The following is a 25,917-nucleotide window of genomic DNA, read 5'->3' on the forward strand; positions in this document are numbered from 1 at the left end:
AAATCAATGTCAGCACCAGTAATCACACTTCTAGACAAATATTTCCCCAACTATTCTAAACGGTGTGTATATATATATATATATATATATATATATATATATATATATATATATATATATATATATATATATATATATATATATATATATAAATATAAAATTGTATAGTACTAACCAAAATCAATCCTTACCACAGTGCACAAAATCTGTGCATGTGATATAGAAGAGCAAATGTCTATGCAGACTAATATTGCTCTGCCAACAATGACGTCCATACTACAGTACTAACTAGTTTTTGTGATCTACTAATGAAATGCTAGATTAACACACAGAAATCCAGTACAACCTACCTTCTTCAGAGATACTATAAATCATTTTGCTTGAAAAAGTTTGGCCCACATTTCTTAAAACTTTTACATCATGAAATACTGACAAGTGGCAAAATGTTCGCGCAATGCAGAATTGCGCTTTTGCAACTTTTGCCATTTTAAGTTTGAAGCAGCTTCACTAAATTGGGCAAAGCCGGAGAGGAGTAGGGGGTGAGGCTACGTCCGCCCATCAAATACAATAAAAGTGCCGGCATTTCTTACTCCAGAATTCCTTCTTCAGTCCCTGACTTGAGCAGCATTTCTGTAGAGACACACGCCACTGAGAAGATGCGCCAAATTCATTCATTACCTCTTCTATTAGGAGCAGGGGGGAAGAATTTACCAAAAATAATTTTACTGTCTTTTAAAAGGGTTAAATCAGTGAATTCATTGAATTGCTAAAATACGTCCTTTGGTAAATAAAGTACGTCCCTTGCAGCCATTTGTAGCGTTGTCTCACAACGATTCTCTGTTTTGTATGCACGAAATCAACCACTACCATTTCATTCATACAAAGGACATGGCCCTCCTGTTTTCAGGTATAGTGGGGGGTCTCAGCAGCCAAACCTCAGCGGTCATAGATTTATCATCTATCCCATCAATGTGGGCTAAATATTGTTTAAAGGACAAGATCTTTATAAAGAACCCGTCAGGTGCAGAAAAGCCATTTACCTGCAGATTACATATTTTTCTGCAGGCAAATAGCGTTTAAATCCTGTACAGATGGCCTTCTGGAGCAGTGGACACAGGGAGAAAATGGAAGTATATTCTCCTTGCAGCCGCTTGCTTCCAATCCCAGGGGTGGAAGAGCAAGGTGTAGCGAACACTGCTCAATATACAATCAGGGCAGCTATAATCACTCTCTGACACTAGGACCGACAGCCTGCTCTGCAACATATGTATATCGAGAGCATTGATGTGTCTCACAATTTAAGTTCCAGGCAGTGATTACAGCTACACTCACTGTATATTGTGCGTTAACCACTCCGTTCACAGCCCATAACTGCAAGCGAGCAGCTGTCGGGAGAACACAACTCCATAATTTTAGTATTTCCACTGCTCCAGTAAACTGGCTACACATCAAGACCTGCAGACAGCAGTATGTTGCTGAAGGGCTGGGCAATGTCTGTAGGCCACTGTAAAGTACGCTGAAGGTTTCTTGCAAATTTAGGGCTTCGTTTCAGCAATTGGGAGTTGGGAATTTCAAGATTAATGGTGTCCTCAATGTTCAGAAATTGAGAAATACAGCCAAATACTTATCTTATACAACTCCATCAGAGAGATGTCTGACAGGTTCTAAATTTGGTCTACGGCAGGACAACAACCCCAAACATACAGCCAATGTCATGAAGAACAAGGAGTCCTGGAAAATGTGATATGGCACATAAAGAGCCATGTCAATATCATCGAGCATGTGGGATTGAAAAGACAGAAGGACTTCTGTGAGCCTACATCCATAGAAGACCTGTGGTAAATTCTCCAAGTTTGGAACAACCTCTCTGCCGAATTCCTCTAAATCTATACTCCAGTATATCTAGCAGAATCGACAAGGAACCTTTCATGTCAAAAACACTAATAACCTACAGACATGGGGTTAATTTACAGGTTAATATAATTATAAAGGTGGTCGGCTGCCACACTGAAAGCCCGACTTCCGGGAGGAAATTAACTTTATTCCTCCCGCCAGCTCCGGCTTTCAGTCAGAGACATGGCCAACAATGCGTTAGTCACCACTCCGTACATAGTGAGTGCTGGCTGTAACCGCACCCTGGCACTGGCCGACCGCCAACTCAGCAGTGCATGAATGCTAAGCCAGCTGTCAGTCAATGCCGCCGCTCAGTAGGCACTCATCAGTGACTGAAGCCGTGCTGATTTTCTCCCGATAGCTGGGCTTTCAGTACGGCAGCCACCCGGCTTTATAACGCTATTAACCTGCAGATTAACACCATTTCTGTAGGTTAATACCATTTTTTTACATCACATATTTCTTTTAATGTTGTGTTGAAGGCAAAGTGTGGTCACAGCAAATATTAACTTGATTTAATTTTCACTTTTGCTCATTACTTTTCATTTTGTCAATTGATAAACTATTAACTCTTCTATTTCTTAAACCAATTCTTACTTTGCAACATTTTCTCGCCACCAGCCTAAACTTGTGCACACTCCTGTACATGGGTTCCATGGATATCAAAAGAAAAGCTGAAGTAGAAGTAGACTAAATTGTATTTTGTTCCCCCATTGATTTTCTGCTGCTTGGGAATATTGGGTCACATTGATATTATTGATGGGAATGCTGTATATGTAATATTTTGTAATACATAAATATTGAAGAAAAAAAAAGGCTTATTGTCATCGCCTTTAGGGTTGCACAGTCTTTAAAGACAGCATTTTTTAAAGCAATTAAAAATGACAGCAGAATGATATAGGGACAGAGATTCTGATTCCAGCGATGTATCACTTAGTTTACGGAGTGCAGCAGTTCTGATATACGGTAATCACAGTTTTCTCTGCTGCAGACCTAGCAGTGCTCAGTGGTGGGGGTTGGACTAGGAGGCACAAGGACGGCTTGTCCTGTAGTAATCTCCTTCTGATAAAACATTGATTGTATTGAAACTGCAATACGCAGCCCAGTAATTGACTCATCAATATAATCAGGGTATCTGCTTCTTCTACATCATGGTGCTATCAGATTACATATAGCAAAACCTGGTGAGATTCCCCAAACCAGGACTAGTCTCTGCTGCCCATGCGCATCAGTTTTAGACTACAATAACTTTATCATTGGTTCATTGGTAAGGAGTAACCACTGAATGTTGGCAACACAGCCCCAGATCGATGTCGATTGACAGTCATTTTGTATTTCTTCCATTTTCTTACTATTGAACCAACCGTTGTCTCCTTCTCACCCAGCATCTTACTTATGGTTTGGTAGCCCATTCCAGCTTTGTGCAGGTCTATGATAATGTCCCTGACATCCTTATAAAGCTCTTTGGTCTTGCCCATGTTGTAGAGGTTAGAGTCTGACTGATTAATTGAGTCTTTGGACAGGAGTCTTTTTATAAAGGTGACTATGTAAGACAGCTGTCGTTAATGCAGGTAATGAGATGATTAGAAGTGTCTAACTGGTCTAGCAACAACTCATTCAAGAGGTCACAAAGGACCCCAAAACAGCATCCAGAGAACTGCAGGCCTCACTTGCCTCAGTTAAGGTCCGTGTTCATGACTCCACCATAAGTAAGAGACTGGGCAAAAATGTCCTGCATGGCAGAGTTCAAAGACGAAAACTACTGCAAAGCAATAAGAACATAAAGGTTTGTCTCAGTTTTGCCAGAAAACCTCTTTATGATTGCCAAGACTTTTGGGAGAATACTCTGTGGACCGACAAGACAAAAATGTAACGTTTTGGATGGCGTTTGTCCCATTACATCTGGCGTAGAAGTAACACAGCATTTCAGAAAAGTAACGTCATACCAACAGTAAAATATGGTAGTAGTAGTTGATGCTGCTAAGGATGGCCCAACCAGTTATTGGGCTTAAGGGACAATCACTTTTTCACACAGGGCCCTGTAGGTGTGGATATATTTTTCCCTTTATTATTTTATTATTAAGAGAAAATAAAGAACAGCATCTAGTAAAACAGTTGGGTGCAAAGCTACTTAGGTACATACCAGTCCTTATAAATATAGGGAAAAAAAGTTGTTTTAATGGCCCATTGTGCAACATTTTGACTGTGTGCGAGCCCTCTTCAATATACAGCATATCATACACAATATTTTATATATATATATATATATATATATATATATATATACATACATACATACATACACACACACACGCATGTATGCACAGTAAGGAGCAGGCCACTAGAAATTACCGCTGTTAATACTCAAAGCCTAATAATGAGTTAAGTCACATTTTAAAGAAGGAAATTATGGGCTGTATACAAAAAACAGCTGAAACCTCAATACACAGCAGCAGAAAACATTAGTTTTCAGCGGAAGATCTGCAGGGAGCAGGGAAGCGGTCGATAGATCCTTAAATTGGAAGCAATAGTCGTTCTTCTGTCCCAAGTTGGCAGCTGCTGCATTTGCAGACTTGGTTCATTATTTACCCATAATGACCATCAAGCTCCAGTCAAAGTCAGATCACAACAACTGTCAGCAGCGCTTTTAATTAGCCTTGTTTGAATTCAGATAAATATCACAATAGCCGAGCTTCTGCTGAAAAAGCAACAGAATGCAGCAAGGGCTGGAATTATCTGCCACTGGAGCGCAAAGCATTGTGAAAACATTCACAGACAAGATGGATTGCGGAGACACAGAACATGCCACTTAACCAGGCTCTGGATGTGAAGACACAGGCACAGGCTGTGGCACCGAGACGCTCCTCTGACTGGTGGGAGAATTTCAAACATGGTGTGAAAGAGAGGCGACAGCTTAGACATAATGCATTGCAAATTTCAACTGGCCATATGTATAATGAAGGAAGCGCTATCTGCTATGGCCTGTAACACAGAAGAGTGGTTTATCAAAAGGATGAGTGTGCACAGATAATACAAAATTATCGCCATCTGTAATCTGCTCTAAAGAATGGACCATGAAAGGGGGTGTTCAGAAACTAACACTGATTCAATCCGAAATGCATATTTATTTAACAATCTAATTGCTTTTCTAATACACTTTAATCAACAAGGTAATGTTTGATGCAACTTCACTTGAGAATCTCCAATGTATGCTGGGATACGCAAAGGTCATCAGGGACAGAGGCTGTGGTCACTGCCGCCGCCTCTGTCCCCTCCCTGAAACAAAGCATCCATTTCAGGTGCTGGGTTTGTCCCTGGTCTAGTAAGCATGTATCGGCTGTTAATTCTGACATATGTTTAGTAAAATCTTGTCACTGTGCAATAATCTTTTTAATGCACAGTGACAGTGCACTCCCTCGTCGACTGTGACGAGCTGGCAAGGAAGCGTACTGCTAGTGCTCATTGTAAGGAGATGACCCCGAGGGCAGGAAAAGCAGAGACCAGCCACACCTGTGAAAGTGACGTCACTAACATATATTGGGGATTCTCAAACAAAATTTCATCAAACAAGAACTAATAAAATATATAATATATTAAAGAAACAGGCATTTAGGATTAAATTAATGTTAGTTTCAGACCACCCTCTTAATGACTGTTAAGAACAGCATCAATTTTTGAATTATATGTAAGGCATCATGTGGAAAGAACCTGTATGTCAGCAGATCGCTCCGTATATACTTGGTGCCACTGCATTGTTACCCTGTTCCAATATTTCCTCAGGAGCAATCCTTCTGCAGAAAATACATTGCTGATTCACTACATCATTTCTTTCACATATTCTAAATAAGAGTTACATAGTAACATAGTAACATAGTAACATAGTAAGGCCGAAAAAATACATTTGTCCATCCAGTTCAGCCTATTGTTATGAACAGGTAAACGTTGAGCCTTCTCCTGGGACAAAGTCAGATTGTCCACTACATGATTCCAAATCTGCTGCAACCTATCCACCACAGTATCCACACCAGGACAGTCCGAAGACTCAACCTGCCCTGAAGAGAAACGAGGGTGGAACCCACAATTGCAGAAAAACGGCGAAACCAAAGTAGCCGAGCTGGCCCGATTATTAAGGGCAAACTCAGCCAAAGGCAAAAAGGCAATCATCCTGATCAGCAGAAACAAAACATCTCAGATATGTTTCCAAGGTCTGATTGGTTCGTTCAGTCTGGCCATTTGTCTGAGGATGGAAAGCCGAGGAAAAAGACAAATCAATGCCCATTCTAGCACAAAAGGCTCGCCAAAACCTCGAAACAAACTGGGAATCTCTGTCAGAAACGATGTTCTCTGGAATGCCATGTAAACGAACCACATGCTGGAAAAACAATGGCACCAAATCAGAGGAGGAAGGCAATTTAGACAAGGGCACCAAATGGACCATCTTAGAGAAGCGATCACAAACCACCCAAATGACCGACATTCTTTGAGAGACGGGGAGATCCGAAATAAAATCCATAGAGATATGTGTCCAAGGCCTCTTCGGAACCGGCAAGGGCAAAAGCAACCCACTGGCACGAGAACAGCAGGGCTTAGCCCGAGCACAAATCCCACAGGACTGCACAAAAGAACGCACATCCCGCGACAGAGACGGCCACCAAAAGGATCTAGCCACCAAATCTCTAGTACCAAAGATTCCAGGATGACCAGCCAACACCGAACAATGAACCTCAGAGATAACTTTATTCGTCCACCTATCAGGGACAAACAGTTTCTCCGCTGGGCAACGGTCAGGTCTATTAGCCTGAAATTTTTGCAGCACCCGCCGCAAATCAGGGGAGATGGCAGACAAAATTACCCCCTCTTTGAGAATACCCGCCGGCTCAGACAAACCCGGAGAATCGGGCACAAAACTCCTAGACAGGGCATCCGCCTTCACATTTTTAGAGCCCGGAAGGTACGAAACCACAAAGTCAAAACGGGAGAAAAACAGCGACCAACGAGCCTGTCTAGGATTCAACCGTTTGGCAGAGTCGAGATAAGTCAAGTTCTTGTGATCAGTCAAGACCACCACGCGATGCTTAGCTCCTTCAAGCCAATGACGCCACTCCTCGAATGCCCACTTCATGGCTAGCAACTCTCGATTGCCAACATCATAATTTCGCTCAGCAGGCGAAAATTTCCTGGAAAAGAAGGCACATGGTTTCATCACCGAGCAATCAGAACTTCTCTGCGACAAAACAGCCCCTGCTCCAATTTCGGAAGCATGAACCTCGACCTGGAACGGAAGCGAAACATCTGGTTGGCACAACACAGGGGCAGAAGAAAAACGACGCTTCAACTCCTGAAAAGCTTCCACAGCAGCAGAAGACCAATTGACCACATCAGCACCCTTCTTGGTTAAATCAGTCAACGGCTTAGCAATGCTGGAAAAATTAGCGATGAAGCGACGATAAAAATTAGCAAAGCCCAGGAACTTCTGCAGACTCTTCAGAGATGTTGGCTGAGTCCAATCATAAATGGCCTGAACTTTAACAGGGTCCATCTCGATAGTAGAAGGAGAAAAAATGAACCCCAAAAATGAAATCTTCTGAACACCAAAGAGACACTTTGACCCCTTCACAAACAAAGAATTAGCATGCAGGACCTGGAACACCATTCTGACCTGCTTCACATGAGACTCCCAATCATCCGAGAAGACCAAAATATCATCCAAGTATACAATCAGGAATTTATCCAGGTACTCTCGGAAGATGTCATGCATAAAGGACTGAAACACTGATGGAGCATTAGAAAGTCCGAATGGCATAACCAGGTACTCAAAATGGCCTTCGGGCGTATTAAATGTTGTTTCCCATTCATCGCCCCGTTTAATACGCACAAGATTATACGCACCATGAAGATCTATCTTGGTGAACCAACTAGCCCCCTTAATCCGAGCAAACAAATCAGACAGCAGCGGCAAGGGGTACTGAAATTTGACCGTAATTTTATTTAGAAGGCGGTAATCAATACAAGGTCTCAGCGAACCATCCTTCTTGGCCACAAAAAAGAACCCTGCTCCCAATGGCGACGACGACGGGCGAATATGACCCTTCTCCAAAGACTCCTTCATGTAATTCCGCATAGCGGCGTGCTCAGGTACAGATAAATTAAACAGTCGACCCTTAGGAAACTTACTACCAGGAATCAAATCGATAGCACAATCACAATCCCTATGCGGAGGTAGGGCATTGGACTTGGGCTCATCGAATACATCCCGGTAATCAGACAAGAACTCTGGGACCTCAGAAGGGGTGGATGATGAGATAGACAGCGATGGAACATCACCATGTACCCCCTGACAACCCCAGCTGGACACAGACATTGATTTCCAATCTAATACTGGGTTATGGACTTGTAGCCATGGCAACCCCAACACGACCACATCATGCAGATTATGCAACACCAGAAAGCGAATATCCTCCTGGTGCGCAGGAGCCATGCACATGGTCAGCTGGGTCCAATACTGAGGCTTATTCTTGGCCAAAGGCGTAGCATCAATTGCTCTCAATGGAATAGGACACTGCAAGGGCTCCAAGACAAACCCACAGCGCCTAGCAAACTCCAAGTCCATCAAATTCAGGGCAGCGCCTGAATCCACAAATGCCATGACAGAATAAGATGACAAAGAGCAGATCAAGGTAACGGACAAAAGAAATTTTGACTGTACCGTACCAATGGTGGCAGACCTAGCGAACCGCTTAGTGCGCTTAGGACAATCTGAGATAGCATGAGTGGAATCACCACAGTAGAAACACAGCCCATTCTGACGTCTGTGTTCTTGCCTTTCAGCTCTGGTCAAAGTCCTATCGCACTGCATAGGCTCAGATTCATGCTCAGATAACACCGCCAAATGGTGCACAGATTTACGCTCGCGCAAGCGTCGACCGATCTGAATGGCCAGGAAATCCCACCATGACATCCTTAAGGGCTTCAGAGAGACCCTTTCTGAAAATAGCTGCCAGCGCACATTCATTCCATTGAGTGAGCACGGACCACTTTCTAAACTTCTGACAATAAATCTCTATCTCATCCTGACCCTGACACAGAGCCAGCAAATTTTTCTCTGCCTGATCCACTGAATTAGGTTCGTCGTACAGCAATCCGAGCGCCAGAAAAAACGCATCAATATTACATAATGCAGGATCTCCTGGCGCAAGGGAAAATGCCCAGTCTTGAGGGTCGCCACGTAATAAAGAAGTAATGGTCTTAACTTGTTGTACTGGGTCACCAGAGGAGCGGGGTTTCAAAACCAGAAATAGTTTACAATTATTTTTAAAATTCAAAAACTTTGCTCTATCTCCAGAAAATAACTCAGGAATAGGAATCTTAGGTTCTAACATAGGATTCTGAACCACTAAATCTTGAATATTCTGTACATTTATAGCGAGATTATCCATCAAAGAGAACAGACCTTGAATGTCCATGTCCACACCTGTGTTCTGAATCACCCTGATGTAAAGGGGAAAAGACAGAACACAGTGCAAAGAAAAAAAAATGGTCTCAGAACTTCTCTTTTCCCTCTATTGAGAAGCATTAGTACTTTGGGCCTCCAGTACTGTTATGAACAGATAATTCAGAACCACAATGGACATTGAAGTTTAGAGCACACAAAGTGACCTGACAATTACCAAAAACAAAGGACGAGCTCTGAGACGTGGGAACTCTGCTGACCGCAATCCCTAATCCTAACACACCACACTAGAGGTAGCCGTGGATTGCGCCTAACGCTCCCTATGCAACTCGGCACAGCCTGAGAAACTAACTAGCCCTGAAGATAGAAAAATAAGCCTACCTTGCCTCAGAGAAATTCCCCAAAGGAAAAGGCAGCCCCCCACATATAATGACTGTGAGTAAGATGAAAATACAAACACAGAGATGAAATAGATTTAGCAAAGTGAGGCCCGACTTACTGAACAGACCGAGGATAGGAAAGATAGCTTTGCGGTCAACACAAAAACCTACAAACAACCACGCAGAGGGGCAAAAAGACCCTCCGCACCGACTAACGGTACGGAGGTGCTCCCTCTGCGTCTCAGAGCTTCCAGCAAGCAAGAAAAACCAATAAAGCAAGCTGGACAGAAAAAATAGCAAGCAAAAATAACACAAGCAAAACTTAGCTTATGCAGGATAGACAAGCCACAGGAACGATCCAGGAGGAAGAAAGACCAATACTAGAACATTGACTGGAGGCCAGGATCAAAGCACCAGGTGGAGTTAAATAGAACAGCACCTAACGACTTAACCTCATCACCTGAGGAAGGAAACTCAGAAGCCGCAGTACCACTCTCATCCACCAAAGGAAGCTCATAGACAGAACCAGCCGAAGTACCACTCTCGACCACAGGAGGGAGCTTGGCCACAGAATTCACAACAGCCTATATTCCATCATAATAAATCCCCAGCTCTACGTCCTTCTACAGAACCTAATAATTGTATGATACAATATTGTTCTGCTCCAGGAAGACATCCAGGCCTCTCTTGAACCCCTCGACTGAGTTCGCCATCACCAACTCCTCAGGCAAGCAATTCCAGATTCTCACTGCCCTAACAGTAAAGAATCCTCTTCTATGTTGGTGGAAAAACCTTCTCTCCTCCAGACGCAAAGAATGCCCCCTTGTGCCCGTCACCTTCCTTGGTATAAACAGATCCTCAGCGAGATATTTGTATTGTCCCCTTATATACTCATACATGGTTATTAGATCGCCCCTCAGTCGTCTTTTTTCTAGACTAAATAATCCTAATTTCGCTAATCTATCTGGGTATTGTAGATCTCCCATCCCCTTTATTAATTTTGTTGCCCTCCTTTGTACTCTCTCTAGTTCCATTATATCCTTCCTGAGCACCGGTGCCCAAAACTGGACACAGTACTCCATGTGCGGTCTAACTAGGGATTTGTACAGAGGCAGTATAATGCTCTCATCATGTGTATCCAGACCTCCTTTAATGCACCCCATGATCCTGTTTGCCTTGGCAGCTGCTGCCTGGCACTGGCTGCTCCAGGTAAGTTTATCATTAACTAGGATCCCCAAGTCCTTCTCCCTGTCAGATTTGCCCAGTGGTTTCCCGTTCAGTGTGTAATGGTGATATTGATTCCTTCTTCCCATGTGTATAACCTTACATTTATCATTGTTAAACCTCATCTGCCACCTTTCAGCCCAAGTTTCCAACTTATCCAGATCCATCTGTAGCAGAATACTATCTTCTCTTGTATTAACTGCTTTACATAGTTTTGTATCATCTGCAAATATCGATATTTTACTGTATAAACCTTCTACCAGATCATTAATGAATATGTTGAAGAGAACAGGTCCCAATACCGACCCCTGCGGTACCCCACTGGTCACAGCGACCCAGTTAGAGACTATACCATTTATAACCACCCTCTGCTTTCTATCACTAAGCCAGTTACTAACCCATTTACACACATTTTCCCCCAGACCAAGCATTCTCATTTTGTGTACCAACCTCTTGTGCGGCACGGTATCAAACGCTTTGGAAAAATCGAGATATACCACGTCCAATGACTCACCGTGGTCCAGCCTATAGCTTAACTCTTCATAAAAACTGATTAGATTGGTTTGACAGGAGCGATTTCTCATAAACCCATGCTGATATGGAGTTAAACAGTTTTTCTCATTGAGATAATCCAGAATAACATCCCTCAGAAACCCTTCAAATATTTTACCAACAATAGAGGTTAGACTTACTGGCCTATAATTTCCAGGTTCACTTTTAGAGCCCTTTTTGAATATTGGCACCACATTTGCTATGCGCCAGTCTTGCGGAACAGACCCCGTCGCTATAGAGTCCCTAAAAATAAGAAATAATGGTTTATCTATTACATTACTTAGTTCTCTTAGTATGAGTTACCGTATTTTCCCATTGGGCAGCTACACATTGGCCACGTGCACCTACACGTCAATGTAATACCATAGGTGTGCAGGCGTTATCTATGTATTTTATGCATTGGGTGGTGTGGCTGCCCCCTTGGCTGTGTACTATCCATCCATCTTACCCAGACAAGTTTTCATTACACCTAAGCTGGATCCCATCTATTCCCCGATTCATGTGAGGCATTATGGCACAGAGAAGCAAGTCAAGAGGAGTTAGGATCCATCCAATTAAGTCACATTGTTGGTATCGGAGGGCTTTTACATTTTTTTGAAGAACGAAGTTCTTCCTGCTCTAGTTCTAGTATATAGGTCAGTCACCTTGTCACTACATGCATCCCACCATTTCTCAGATGCAATCCTTCTATGAAGAATATGTTTATGGTTTATGACACAATTTTTCTTTTACATACTGCATATAAGAGTATATTCACACAGGGAAGCCATGCAAAACAGAATTTCTCCTCAGATATAATGAGTGGATATTATCTTTGTACGCTACATACACTGTGTGCAGAATTATTAGGCATTTTACGGGCTCTGTAAAGTCCAAAATTGTGAGATGTCTAGCAGAGGGATGCAGCAGTCTTGAAATTGCCAAACTTTTGAAGCGTGATCACCGAACAATCAAGTGTTTCATGGCAAATAGCCAACAGGGTCGCAAGAACCGTGTTGGGCAAAAAAGCGTGAAGCTGCCAAGATACCATTTGCCACCAGTTTTGCTATATTTCAGAGCTGCAACGTTACTGGAGTAACAAAAAGCGCAAGGTGTGCTATACTCCGGGACATGGCCAAGGTAAGGAAGGCTGAAAAACCACCACCTTTGAACAAGAAACATAAGATAAAGCGTCAAGACTGGGCCAAGAAATATCTTCAGACTGACTTTTCAAAGGTTTTATGGACTGATGAAATGAGAGTGCCTATTGATGGGCCAGATGGACGGGCCAGAGGCTGGATCAGTAAAGGGTAGAGAGCTCCACTCAGATGCCAGCAAGGTGGAGGTGAGGTACTGGTATGGGCTGGTATCATCAAAGATGAACTTGTGGGACCTTTTCGGGTTGAGGATTGAGTGAAGCTCAACTCCCAGACCTACTGCCAGTTTCTGGAAGACTTCTTCAAACAGTGGTACAGGAAGAAGTCGGTATCGTTCAAGTAAAACATGATTTTCATGCAGGACACTGCTCCATCACATGCCTCCAACTACTCCACAGTGTGGCTGGCCAGTAAAGGTCTCATAGAAGGAAAAATAATGACATGGCCCCCTTGTTCATCTGATTTGAACCCCATAGAGAACCTGTGGTCCCTCATAAAATGTGAGCTCTACAGGGAGGGAAAACAGTACACCTCTCGGAACAGTGTCTGGGAGGCTGTGGTGGCTGCTGCACGCAATGTTGGTCGTAAACAGATCAAGCAACTGACAGAATCTATGGATGGAAGGCTGCTGAGTGTCATCATAAAGAAAGGTGGCTATATAGGTCACTAATTTTTGGGGGTTTTGTTTTTGCATGTCAGAAATGTTTATTTCTACATTTTGTGCAGTTATATTGGTTTACCTGGTGAAAATAAACAAGTGAGATGGGAATATATTTGGTTTTTATTAAGTTGCCTAATAATTCTGCACAGTAATAGTTACCTGCACAAACAGAATATATCCTCCTAAGATAGCCAAATCTAAAAAAACCCACTCCAACTAGCATGAGTAAAACCTGAATGATCGAAACGCGTTGGTAGGACTACCAGGGACCCCACCTCTACCATCTACCTAGACAAACACCTGTTTTTAATATGTTCTAAATAAAATTGGATATTTATTTTATGAAGTCACATGGTGGAGATTACTCTCTTTCATTATATAGAACTAGCTAAAGAGCCCGGCATTGCCTGGGCATAGTAAATATCTGTGGTTAGTTATAGCACCTCACTTCTCTTATTTTCCTATCACGCCTCTCATTTTCCCCCTCACATCTCATTTTCTCCCTCACTCCTCTCATTCCCTTCACTCCTCTCATTCCCCCTAACACTTGTCATTTCGACCTCACATCTGTAATTTTCCGATCACTCCACTATTTTCCCTCACTCCTCTCATTTTGCACTCACACCTTTTCATTTTCACCTCACACCTCATTTTCCCCTCAGTATATACATGTTTGTTATCTCCCTTATAAATAGTATACACCTGTATGTCATCTCCGGTATATAGTATATACCTATATGTCATCTCCCCTGTAAATAGTATATACCTGCTCTATGTCATCTCCTCCTGTATATTCTATATACCTATGTGTCATCTCTTCCTGTATATAGTATATACCTGTATGTCATCTCCTCCTATATATACCTAGATATACCACGTCCAATGACTCACCGTGGTCCAGCCTATAGCTTAACTCTTCATAAAAACTGATTAGATTGGTTTGACAGGAGCGATTTCTCATAAACCCATGCTGATATGGAGTTAAACAGTTTTTCTCATTGAGATAATCCAGAATAACATCCCTCAGAAACCCTTCAAATATTTTACCAACAATAGAGGTTAGACTTACTGGCCTATAATTTCCAGGTTCACTTTTAGAGCCCTTTTTGAATATTGGCACCACATTTGCTATGCGCCAGTCTTGCGGAACAGACCCCGTCGCTATAGAGTCCCTAAAAATAAGAAATAATGGTTTATCTATTACATTACTTAGTTCTCTTAGTATGAGTTACCGTATTTTCCCATTGGGCAGCTACACATTGGCCACGTGCACCTACACGTCAATGTAATACCATAGGTGTGCAGGCGTTATCTATGTATTTTATGCATTGGGTGGTGTGGCTGCCCCCTTGGCTGTGTACTATCCATCCATCTTACCCAGACAAGTTTTCATTACACCTAAGCTGGATCCCATCTATTCCCCGATTCATGTGAGGCATTATGGCACAGAGAAGCAAGTCAAGAGGAGTTAGGATCCATCCAATTAAGTCACATTGTTGGTATCGGAGGGCTTTTACATTTTTTTGAAGAACGAAGTTCTTCCTGCTCTAGTTCTAGTATATAGGTCAGTCACCTTGTCACTACATGCATCCCACCATTTCTCAGATGCAATCCTTCTATGAAGAATATGTTTATGGTTTATGACACAATTTTTCTTTTACATACTGCATATAAGAGTATATTCACACAGGGAAGCCATGCAAAACAGAATTTCTCCTCAGATATAATGAGTGGATATTATCTTTGTACGCTACATACACTGTGTGCAGAATTATTAGGCATTTTACGGGCTCTGTAAAGTCCAAAATTGTGAGATGTCTAGCAGAGGGATGCAGCAGTCTTGAAATTGCCAAACTTTTGAAGCGTGATCACCGAACAATCAAGTGTTTCATGGCAAATAGCCAACAGGGTCGCAAGAACCGTGTTGGGCAAAAAAGCGTGAAGCTGCCAAGATACCATTTGCCACCAGTTTTGCTATATTTCAGAGCTGCAACGTTACTGGAGTAACAAAAAGCGCAAGGTGTGCTATACTCCGGGACATGGCCAAGGTAAGGAAGGCTGAAAAACCACCACCTTTGAACAAGAAACATAAGATAAAGCGTCAAGACTGGGCCAAGAAATATCTTCAGACTGACTTTTCAAAGGTTTTATGGACTGATGAAATGAGAGTGCCTATTGATGGGCCAGATGGACGGGCCAGAGGCTGGATCAGTAAAGGGTAGAGAGCTCCACTCAGATGCCAGCAAGGTGGAGGTGAGGTACTGGTATGGGCTGGTATCATCAAAGATGAACTTGTGGGACCTTTTCGGGTTGAGGATTGAGTGAAGCTCAACTCCCAGACCTACTGCCAGTTTCTGGAAGACTTCTTCAAACAGTGGTACAGGAAGAAGTCGGTATCGTTCAAGTAAAACATGATTTTCATGCAGGACACTGCTCCATCACATGCCTCCAACTACTCCACAGTGTGGCTGGCCAGTAAAGGTCTCATAGAAGGAAAAATAATGACATGGCCCCCTTGTTCACCTGATTTGAACCCCATAGAGAACCTGTGGTCCCTCATAAAATGTGAGCTCTACAGGGAGGGAAAACAGTACACCTCTCGGAACAGTGTCTGGGAGGCTGTGGTGGCTGCTGCACGCAATGTTGGTCGTAAACAGATCAAGCAACTGACAGAATCTATGGATGGAAGGCTGCTGAGTGTCATCATAAAGAAAGGTGGCTATATAGGTCACTAATTTTTGGGGGTTTTGTTTTTGCATGTCAGAAATGTTTATTTCTACATTTTGTGCAGTTATATTGGTTTACCTGGTGAAAATAAACAAGTGAGATGGGAATATATTTGGTTTTTATTAAGTTGCCTAATAATTCTGCACAGTAATAGTTACCTGCACAAACAGAATATATCCTCCTAAGATAGCCAAATCTAAAAAAACCCACTCCAACTAGCATGAGTAAAACCTGAATGATCGAAACGCGTTGGTAGGACTACCAGGGACCCCACCTCTACCATCTACCTAGACAAACACCTGTTTTTAATATGTTCTAAATAAAATTGGATATTTATTTTATGAAGTCACATGGTGGAGATTACTCTCTTTCATTATATAGAACTAGCTAAAGAGCCCGGCATTGCCTGGGCATAGTAAATATCTGTGGTTAGTTATAGCACCTCACTTCTCTTATTTTCCTATCACGCCTCTCATTTTCCCCCTCACATCTCATTTTCTCCCTCACTCCTCTCATTCCCTTCACTCCTCTCATTCCCCCTAACACTTGTCATTTCGACCTCACATCTGTAATTTTCCGATCACTCCACTATTTTCCCTCACTCCTCTCATTTTGCACTCACACCTTTTCATTTTCACCTCACACCTCATTTTCCCCTCAGTATATACATGTTTGTTATCTCCCTTATAAATAGTATACACCTGTATGTCATCTCCGGTATATAGTATATACCTATATGTCATCTCCCCTGTAAATAGTATATACCTGCTCTATGTCATCTCCTCCTGTATATTCTATATACCTATGTGTCATCTCTTCCTGTATATAGTATATACCTGTATGTCATCTCCTCCTATATATATATATATATATAGTATTTACCTGTATGTCATCTCCTCCTGTATATAGTATGTACAGTTAGGTCCATATATATTTGGACAAAGACAACATTTTTCTAATTTTGGTTAAAGAGATTACTACAATGAATTTTAAACAAAACAATTCAGATGCAGTTGAAGTTCAGACTTTCAGCTTTCATTTGAGGGTATCCACATTAAAATTGGATGAAGGGTTTAGGAGTTTCAGCTCCTTAACATGTGCCACCCTGTTTTTAAAGGGACCAAAAGTAATTGGACAATTGACTCCAAGGCTATTTCATGGACAGGTGTGGGCAATCCCTTCATTATATCATTCTCAATTAAGCAGATAAAAGGCCTGGAGTTGATTTGAGGTGTGGTGCTGCATTTGGAAGGTTTTGCTGTGAAGTAAACATGCGGTCAAAGGAGCTCTCCATGCAGGTGAAACAAGCCATCCTTAAGCTTCGAAAACAGAAAAAACCCATCCGAGAAATTGCTACAATATTAGGAGTGGCAGAACCTACAGTTTGGTGTATTCTGAGAAAGAAAGAAAGCACTGGTGAACTCACTAATGAAAAAGACCTGGGCGCCCATGGAAGACAACAGTGGTGGATGATCGCAGAATAATCTCCATGGTGAAGAGAAACCCCTTCACAACAGCCAACCAAGTGAACAACACTCTCCAGGAGGTAGGCGTATCAATATCCAAATCTACCATAAAGAGAAGACTGCATGAAAGTAAATACAGAGGGTTCACTGCACGGTGCAAGCCACTCATAAGTATCAAGAATAAAAATGCTAGACTGGACTTTTCTAAAAAAACATCTAAAAAAGCCAGCACAGTTCTGGAAGAACTTTTTTTGGACAGATGAAACCAAGATCAACCTCTACCAGAATGATGGAAAGAGAAAAGTATGGCGAAGCCGTGGTACAGCTCATGATCCAAAGCATACCACATCATCTGTAAAACACGACAGAGGCAGTGTGATGGCTTGGGCATGCATGGCTGCCAGTGGCACTGGGTCACTAATGTTTATTGATGATGTGACACAGGACAGAAGCAGCCGAATGAATTCTGAGGTATTCAGAGCCATACTGTGTGCTCAGATCCAGCCAAATGCAGCAAAACTGATTTGTTGTCATTTCATACTACAGATTGACAATGACCCAAAACATAAAGCCAAAGCAACCCAGGAGTTTATTAAAGCAAAGAAGTGGAATATTCTTGAATGGCCAAGTCAGTCACCTGATCTCAACCCAATTGAGCATGCATTTCACTTGTTAAAGACTAAACTTCAGACAGAAAGGCCCACAAACAAACAGCAACTGAAAACCACCGCAGTTAAGGCCTGGGAGAGCATCAAAAAGGAGGAAACACAGCGTCTGGTGATGTCCATGAGTTCAAGACTTCAGGCAGTCATTGCCAACAAAGGGTTTTCAACCAAGTACTAAAAATGAACATTTTATTTAAAATTATTGAATCTGTCCAATTACTTTTGGTCCCTTTAAAAACAGGGCGGCTCATGTTAAGGAGCTGAAACTCCTAAACCCTTCATCCAATTTTAATGTGGATACCCTCAAATGAAAGCTGAAAGTCTGAACTTCAACTGCATCTCAATTGTTTTGTTTAAAATTAATTGTGGTAATGTCTATAACCAAAATTAGAAAAATGTTGTCTCTGTCCAAATATATATGGACCTAACTGTACCTGTAAGTCATCTCCTCCTGTATATAGTATATACCTGTGTGTCATCTGCTCCTGTATATAGTATATATCTGTGTGTCATCTCCCCTGTATATAGTATATACCGGTGTGTCATCTCCTCCTGTATTAGACCTCATTCACACGTTATTTGGTCAGTATTTTTACCTCAGTATTTTAAAGCTAAATTGGCAGCCTGATAAATCCCCAGCCAACAGGAAGCCCTCCCCCCTGGCAGTATATATTAGCTCACACATACAGATAATAGACAGGTCATGTGACTGACAGCTGCCGTATTTCCTATATGGTACATTTGTTGCTCTTGTAGTTTGTCTGCTTATTAATCAGATTTTTATTTTTGAAGGATAATACCAGACTGGTGTGTGTTTTAGGGCGACTTTCATGTGTCAAGTTGTGTGTGTTGAGTTGCGTAAAGTGACATGCATGTAGCGACTTTTGTGAGATGAGTTGTGTGTGGTGACATGCGTGTAGCAACTTTTTGTGTGTCGGGTTGCATGTGACAGGTTAGTGTAGCAAGTTGTGTGCAGCAAGTTTTGCGCATGGTGAGTTTTATGTGTGGTGCGTTTTGAGTATGTGCAAGTTTTGTGTGAGCCAACTTTTGTGCATGTGGCAATTTTTCCGCGTGTGCAAGCTTTGCATGTGGCGAGTTTTCCATGAGGTGAGTTTTCCACGTGTGGCTAGTTTTAAGAGCCTAGTTTTGCATGTGGCGAATTTTGAGCGGTGACTTTTGTGTTTCGACTTTTATGTGGTGAGGTTGGTGTATGTGTGGTGAAATGTGCGCTGAGGGTTGGTATAGGTGTTCAAGCACGTGGTAGTGTGTGGCGCATTTTGTGTGTGTGTTCATATCCCTGTGTGTGGTGAGCATCCCATGTCGGGGCCCCACCTTAGCAACTGTACGGTATATACTCTTTGTCGCCATCGCTCTCATTCTTTAAGTCCCCCTTGTTGACATCTGGCAGCTGTCAATTTGCCTCCAACACTTTTCTTTTCAATTTTTCCCCATTGTGTAGATAGGGGCAAAATTGTTTGGTGAATTGGAAAGCGCGTGAGATTTTGCCTCACAACATAGCCTATGACGCTCTCGGGGTCCAGACGTGTGATTTTGTGGCTGTAGCTGCGACGGTGCAGATGCCAATCCCAGACATACACATACACACACACACAGCTTTATATATTAGATAAGGTTTTCATATTATAAAAAAAAAAAGCAGCAAAACCTGATACCTGCTGTTTTTCACCATCCATTCATTTCAATGAGTGAAAAACGCTGAAAGAACCGACATGCTACATTGTTCAAAAAAACATGCAAAGCACAAACTCATGACAAAAAAAACATGCTGTGTGCATGAGATTTCTGGAATCTCAGACTTTGCTTTTACTGTAAAACACAGATAAAAATGTGCGTAAAAATAAAAACGCATTAAAAAAAACACTGCAAAAACATGTAGCGTGAACTTAGCCAAATACTTTTTCAGAAAATCAGCAGGTTTGCTGGTCCTAAGTCAGACACCTATAAACGGCTCTATACATACTAGTTTAGTTGTGCAAACCGGAGCTCTTTCTGCACAGTAAGGATAGCACTAGCAGTGTTATCTTATGTTTTTTTTATTACTTATTTGTTTTCTCCTTACTGGCATTGAGAAATTTCATATATTATATCATAGTCATTGATGAAAGCTGTAACAGTTTATTAGTATGGTCTATGACTTTTCATACGTATGTTGTATTGCCATTTTTACTATGTATATTAAAGCAACTTGAGGTGGATTTACATGTGCCAGTCTCTTATTTTTTAACCATTATGCAAAAGCCCACCTTGCCATGCTCAAGGTTATGTGAGCTTTCTCTGGCCAATGCAATCTTCTGTAAGGTGTCAAGTTGTGACAACCATTTTAAGCAATTCATGCAAATTCCTAAAAATTTCACAGAAACCTAATTCACATCAATTCTCTCATTTATAGAACATATATATTCACTTGCTACTTGTTTGTATAGTCTGTAATTTTGAGCGAACGTGCTCGGATAAGGCATTATCCGAGCATGCTAGCGTGCTAACAGTGTGTCTTTGGCATGCTCAAAAAATATGTTCCAGTCCTCGCGGCTGCATGTCTCATGGCTGTTAGTCGCACCACATGCAGGGATTGCCCAATTGATAAGCAATCCCTGCTGTCTAACAGCAGCGAGACATGCATCCGCGAGGGGAAGGCCCCACATAGGGCGTTAGGGGTAGTGTTGAGCGATACCGTCCGATACTTGAAAGTATCGGTATCGGATAGTATCGGCCGATACCCGAAAAATATCGGATATCGCCGATACCGATATCCGATACCAATACAAGTCAATGGGACATCAAGTATCGGAATGTATCCTCATGGATCCCAGGGTCTGAAGGAGAGGAAACTCTCCTTCAGGCCCTGGGATCCATATTAAAGTGTAAAATAAAGAATTAAAATAAAAAATATTGTTATATTCACCTCTCCGGCGGCCCCTGGACATCAGCGGGAGGATCCGGCGTCCGGCACGGCTTCTTTCTTCAAAATGCGCGCCTTCAGGACCTGTGGAATGACGTCCCGGCTTCTGATTGGTCGCGTGCCGCCCATGTGACCGCCACGCGACCAATCAGAAGCCGCGACGTCATTCCTCAGGTCCTAAAAGGCGCTCATTCTAGGACTTTAGCTGAGGAATGACGTCGCGGCTTCTGATTGGTCGCGTGGCGGTCACATGGGCGGCACGCGACCAATCAGAAGCCGGGACGTCATTCCACAGGTCCTGAAGGCGCGCATTTTGAAGAAAGAAGCCGTGCCGGACGCCGGATCCTCCCGCTGATGTCCAGGGGCCGCCGGAGAGGTGAATATAACAATATTTTTTATTTTAATTCTTTATTTTACACTTCCGATACCGATACCCGATATCACAAAAATATCGGATCTCGGTATCTGAATTCCGATACCGCAAGTATCGGCCGATACCCGATACTTGCGGTATCGGAATGCTCAACACTAGTTAGGGGAGCTTAGGGACAGTCACAGGTTTGCGTCAAGAGGTGTCCCATCCCTCGCTCCCTATCTTAGGGCCTCCCTCTCCCTTTGCCATCCCGTCGAACTTATATGCGAAGTCGTCCGCCGGATTTTCCGGTGTCCGAGCGCGACACAGGGCCTGGCTGCATAATTGCAGCCAGGAATGGTTTTCTCTGTAATGCTGTGGAGTTACAGAGAAAATATAGCTAGAAGATCTGGTCGGGGACCCTAGGGAGAGACCAGATCATTCCAGTGCCACCCCAAGCAGATTCCTCTCTGCGTCGCTGGAGGAAACGGACAAGTCTCTCCCATAGCAAAAGGCATGTTAATCACCCATAGCTGCACTGTTAAAAGCTGTCCAGTGACAGCGTCGCTCTCATTTCGAGCTATGGTCCCTTGTCAGATCTTCTAACTACATAATACACCTGGCGGAAATTGTGCAAACAAGATGTGATTCATGCTACCCATGGTCTGTGCAGCATGAATCAGCTGGCAGGTTCCCCTTACACAGGCATAAAGATAACACCAGACTGATCCTCAGCAAATGGGGTATAACACCGGGACGGCTTCAGGTCACTGTGCCACTTTAAGGGCCTTTGTCCAACATAATTTCAAGAATTAATATCCCTAAAGACCTGTCACAAGATCCTCTGTCTACATTGTAAGGACCCAATATAAACCAGTCAGTGCATCACTGAAGACTCTTCAGGATGTCAACTCTTACAAAGTCTTCTGACAGACAAGTGAATATAACCAAAGGACACGGCGTGTCTAATACACTGCTGTCTGCAACCATGAACATCTGTGCCTTCAGAAAGTCTTTGCTTGTAGACGACACTATTTTTTGCCATCTTACTGGAGCATGTCCACATAGATTTCATCATTTGAGAGAATATTATCTACATCTACAGTGATATGGACAAAGTTGAGAAGACTCACAAAAATAATCCCAGAATATTAAGATAAAAGCCATTGGATTGGTTGTATTCATTCTCAGAGTTTGCTCCACAGGTCTACAAATCTGATCTGATGCCTGCAGCCATTAGGACAGTTTTATGGACAAGAATATGTGGTTGGCAGAATATAAGTCTCATTCTCTGCATTCAGCACAATGATCTGGGCAATTCTATCTTCAGGTTATTATTTAACGGATGCAAACATTTGGCCTACATGCTATAAAAGCCCCAAATGGGGAGATAGTTGCAAGGCAGATCTAAAGTGTAGTAAAATGTGATCCTAATATTTGGACTATGTTCAAGGTCTATTTGGAACAAATCCAGGCTACTTGTGATATTACCTCAGAGCAGAGACTAGAAACACTGGATTATCTACAGATTATAACCTAGATTCTGGGGCAGCAGTCGTACTAGGGCCTTGGGGCCAGAAAGGTCCAAAATTATCCTGCTAAAGGGCTATTCACATATTTGTCTTTCATGGTCATGAAAAGAATAACTAATATTCTATGCCCCATCAGGTTTACAAAAACAGCCGATCACAGCTGTATTACAAAGAATGAACATAATGCACAGCAATGTAAAAATGACTTGCTGTGCATATGTTCAGTCTTTTCCAGCTTCTTTTCATTGCTTTAGGCTTCAAAAGACAAAAATTATCCTGATCCTTCTTTGGGTTGCTGTAAAAATCTGTACCGGTGCTATCCGTGTCCGTGTGTAACATACGTATGAAATACGTTTGCTATATCAGTGTGACACGTACCGGCACCTGGGAAAGACAGTATAATTAGTGCTGTTCCCAGGTGCCGAATGCAGCTCTCATCATTGTCGCCTGGTCTCCCTGCGATCAGTGAGAACAGGCGATGCTGATGGAGATGGAGTCAGCACACGCTGTGTGTGTATATGTGTATTAAATAATTTAAAGAGAAAAAAAATGACGAGGGATCCCCCTTCATTTTCCTAACCAGCTGATGGAAAGCAGACAGCTGGTGGGCTGATGTTAATATTCTGGGAAGGGGCCAACAGACAGTTTTCCAGGCTATTAATATCAGCTCCCAGCTGTTTGCTTAGCCTTTACTTAAACATAGAGGGAACCCAAAAAAAAATGGTGTGGGTTCCCATCTATATTTAATAACCAACAAAGGCTAAAGAGACAGCTGGGCACTGATATTAGTGGCCTAGGAAGGGGCCATGGATATTGGACCCCTCCCAAACTAAGAACATAAGCCCTCAGCAAATCGAGAAATGGAGCATCCATTAGATGCACCAATTTTGGAGCTTAGTCTCTGCTCTTCCCACTTGCCCTGGTGTTGTGGCCAAGTGGGGTAATAGTTGAGAGGTTGATGTCAGCTGTTTCATGTTCGCTGACATCAAGCCCAGGGGTTAGTAATAGAGAGGTGTCTTATCAGACACCCTCATTACTAACTCCATAGTCAAACTTAATAAAGACACAGAGTAAAATCCTAATTTAAATAAACACTCCCGACCCTCTTTTACCCATTAAACAATAAATAAAAATTTAAAAATCCAAGTGATACTCACCTTTCCGCCGATAGTCCATTAATGCCCATGTCCCACGAGGATACGGATAGTTTGGTGAGTGGAGACATCAGTGATGCGACCGCCCACCACACCAACTGGAACACGCTGAGCTAAGCGTGAACGCTTGTGCCTGTGACCGGCGGTGACGTCCTTAATGTTACAGCCGGTCACAGGCAGTGGTTCTCACACTCCGCTCAGTGTGTTCCAGCTGGCATGGTCATATCACTGATGTCACCGCCCACAACACCATCTGTATCGTCGTGGGTCATGGGCAATAATGGATTATCAGCATAAAGGTGCGTATTGCTTTGATTTTTTGATTAATAAATGGGTAAAAGAGGGTTGGGAAATGTTTATTTCAATTAAAGAATTTTACTCCTGTCTTTATTAAATTTGACTAAGGGGTTAGTAATGGGGGTGTCTGATAGATACATCTCCATTACTAAACCCTGGGCTTGATGTCAGCGAACATAAAACAGCTGACATCAACCCCACAACTATTATCCCACTTGCCACTGCACCAGGGCAAGTGGGAAGAGCGCCAGAATTGACGCATCTACTGGATGCGCCATTTCTGGGGTGGCTGAGGGATGATGTTCTTAGTCTGGGAGGGGACCAATATCAATGGTCCTTTCCTAGGCTATTAATATCAGCCCGCAGCTGTCTGTTTAGCCTTTTCTGGTTAGTAAATATAGGGGGACCCCACGTCATTCTTTCTGTGGTCCCACCGATAATAACCAGTAAATGCTAAGAAAACAGCTTCTGAGCTGGGAACCTTTATGGCTATTGGTCCCTTGACAGAAAATTAACATCAGCCCACAGCTGTCGGCTTTCCGTTAGCTGGTTAGGAAAATGAAGAGGATCCCACACTGTTTTTTTATTTATCTATTTAATACACGACACATACACACAGCAGGTGCTGACAACAACTCCCTTCAGTGTTACCTAGTCTCAATGATCGTATTAAGACCTGCGACAATGATGAGAGCACACTCAGAACCCCGTCAACAGGGAACAGTGATAACTAAAGCTTTTTCCCTGGTGCCAGTACATGTCACACTGATGACACATGGATGTCATCCTTGTGCATTTATGCAGCTCGCAATTTGTCCGTGGTGCGTGAAAAAAAAAAAAAGGACGTTTGCGGGTTTATCGCATGGTCCATGTGAAAAACCTGACATGCGCGCACCACCACTGAATACAATGAGTGTGCGTGTGTCCGTATTTGCAGTTATTAATAAAAGGACCACATACGGACATAAAAAAATGGATGTTTGAAGGGGACCCAAGACTGTGTGCCCATAATGAGTTTTTGACACTGCATCCTACAGTTACAACAATGGGTTTGGGATTTCTAGAATTGTCATGCCCACGGAGCTTTTTCTGACTCTTAAACTGGCCTGCGGTGCACATTTCAAATTCACAACATACCAACATTCTCTAGTGGGTTTCCTGAGTTTTTTGTACAGATTTTCCTCATTGAATAGTATCAGATGAATAAAATCTACAGATAAAAAAAGCACATGCCTTTTTAGTGCTTTCTGTGGCGGAAACGCATCAAAAACTCATAAATCCGCACATGACTGTACTAATAATGTTCTGTTACAGCCAAATACAAAGTATCAAAAACAAAGCAATTTTATTGATCTGACACCGAGACAAGAAAGTACACACTTAAAAAAACGGAAAGAAAATAATGCAAGTAACCTAATCATTGGGAAAAAAGGTGCAGAAAATCTGCAACATAAACTCACCAAAAGCTCATAGTGGGAACGTAGCCTAAGGGAACAGTACAGACCTAA

The 25,917-nt window shown here is 42.5% G+C and overlaps 1 protein-coding gene across 1 annotated transcript in view; it reads right to left on the reverse strand.

Annotated features, from left to right (window-relative positions):
- HIBADH (3-hydroxyisobutyrate dehydrogenase) overlaps positions 1 to 25,917 on the reverse strand; it is a 172,044-nt gene that overhangs the window by 44,846 nt on the left and 101,281 nt on the right. The gene's annotated exons all lie outside the window — the stretch shown is intronic.

This window comes from Ranitomeya imitator, chromosome 6 (assembly GCF_032444005.1).
Source record: "Ranitomeya imitator isolate aRanImi1 chromosome 6, aRanImi1.pri, whole genome shotgun sequence".
NCBI classification, from domain to species: domain Eukaryota; kingdom Metazoa; phylum Chordata; class Amphibia; order Anura; family Dendrobatidae; genus Ranitomeya; species Ranitomeya imitator.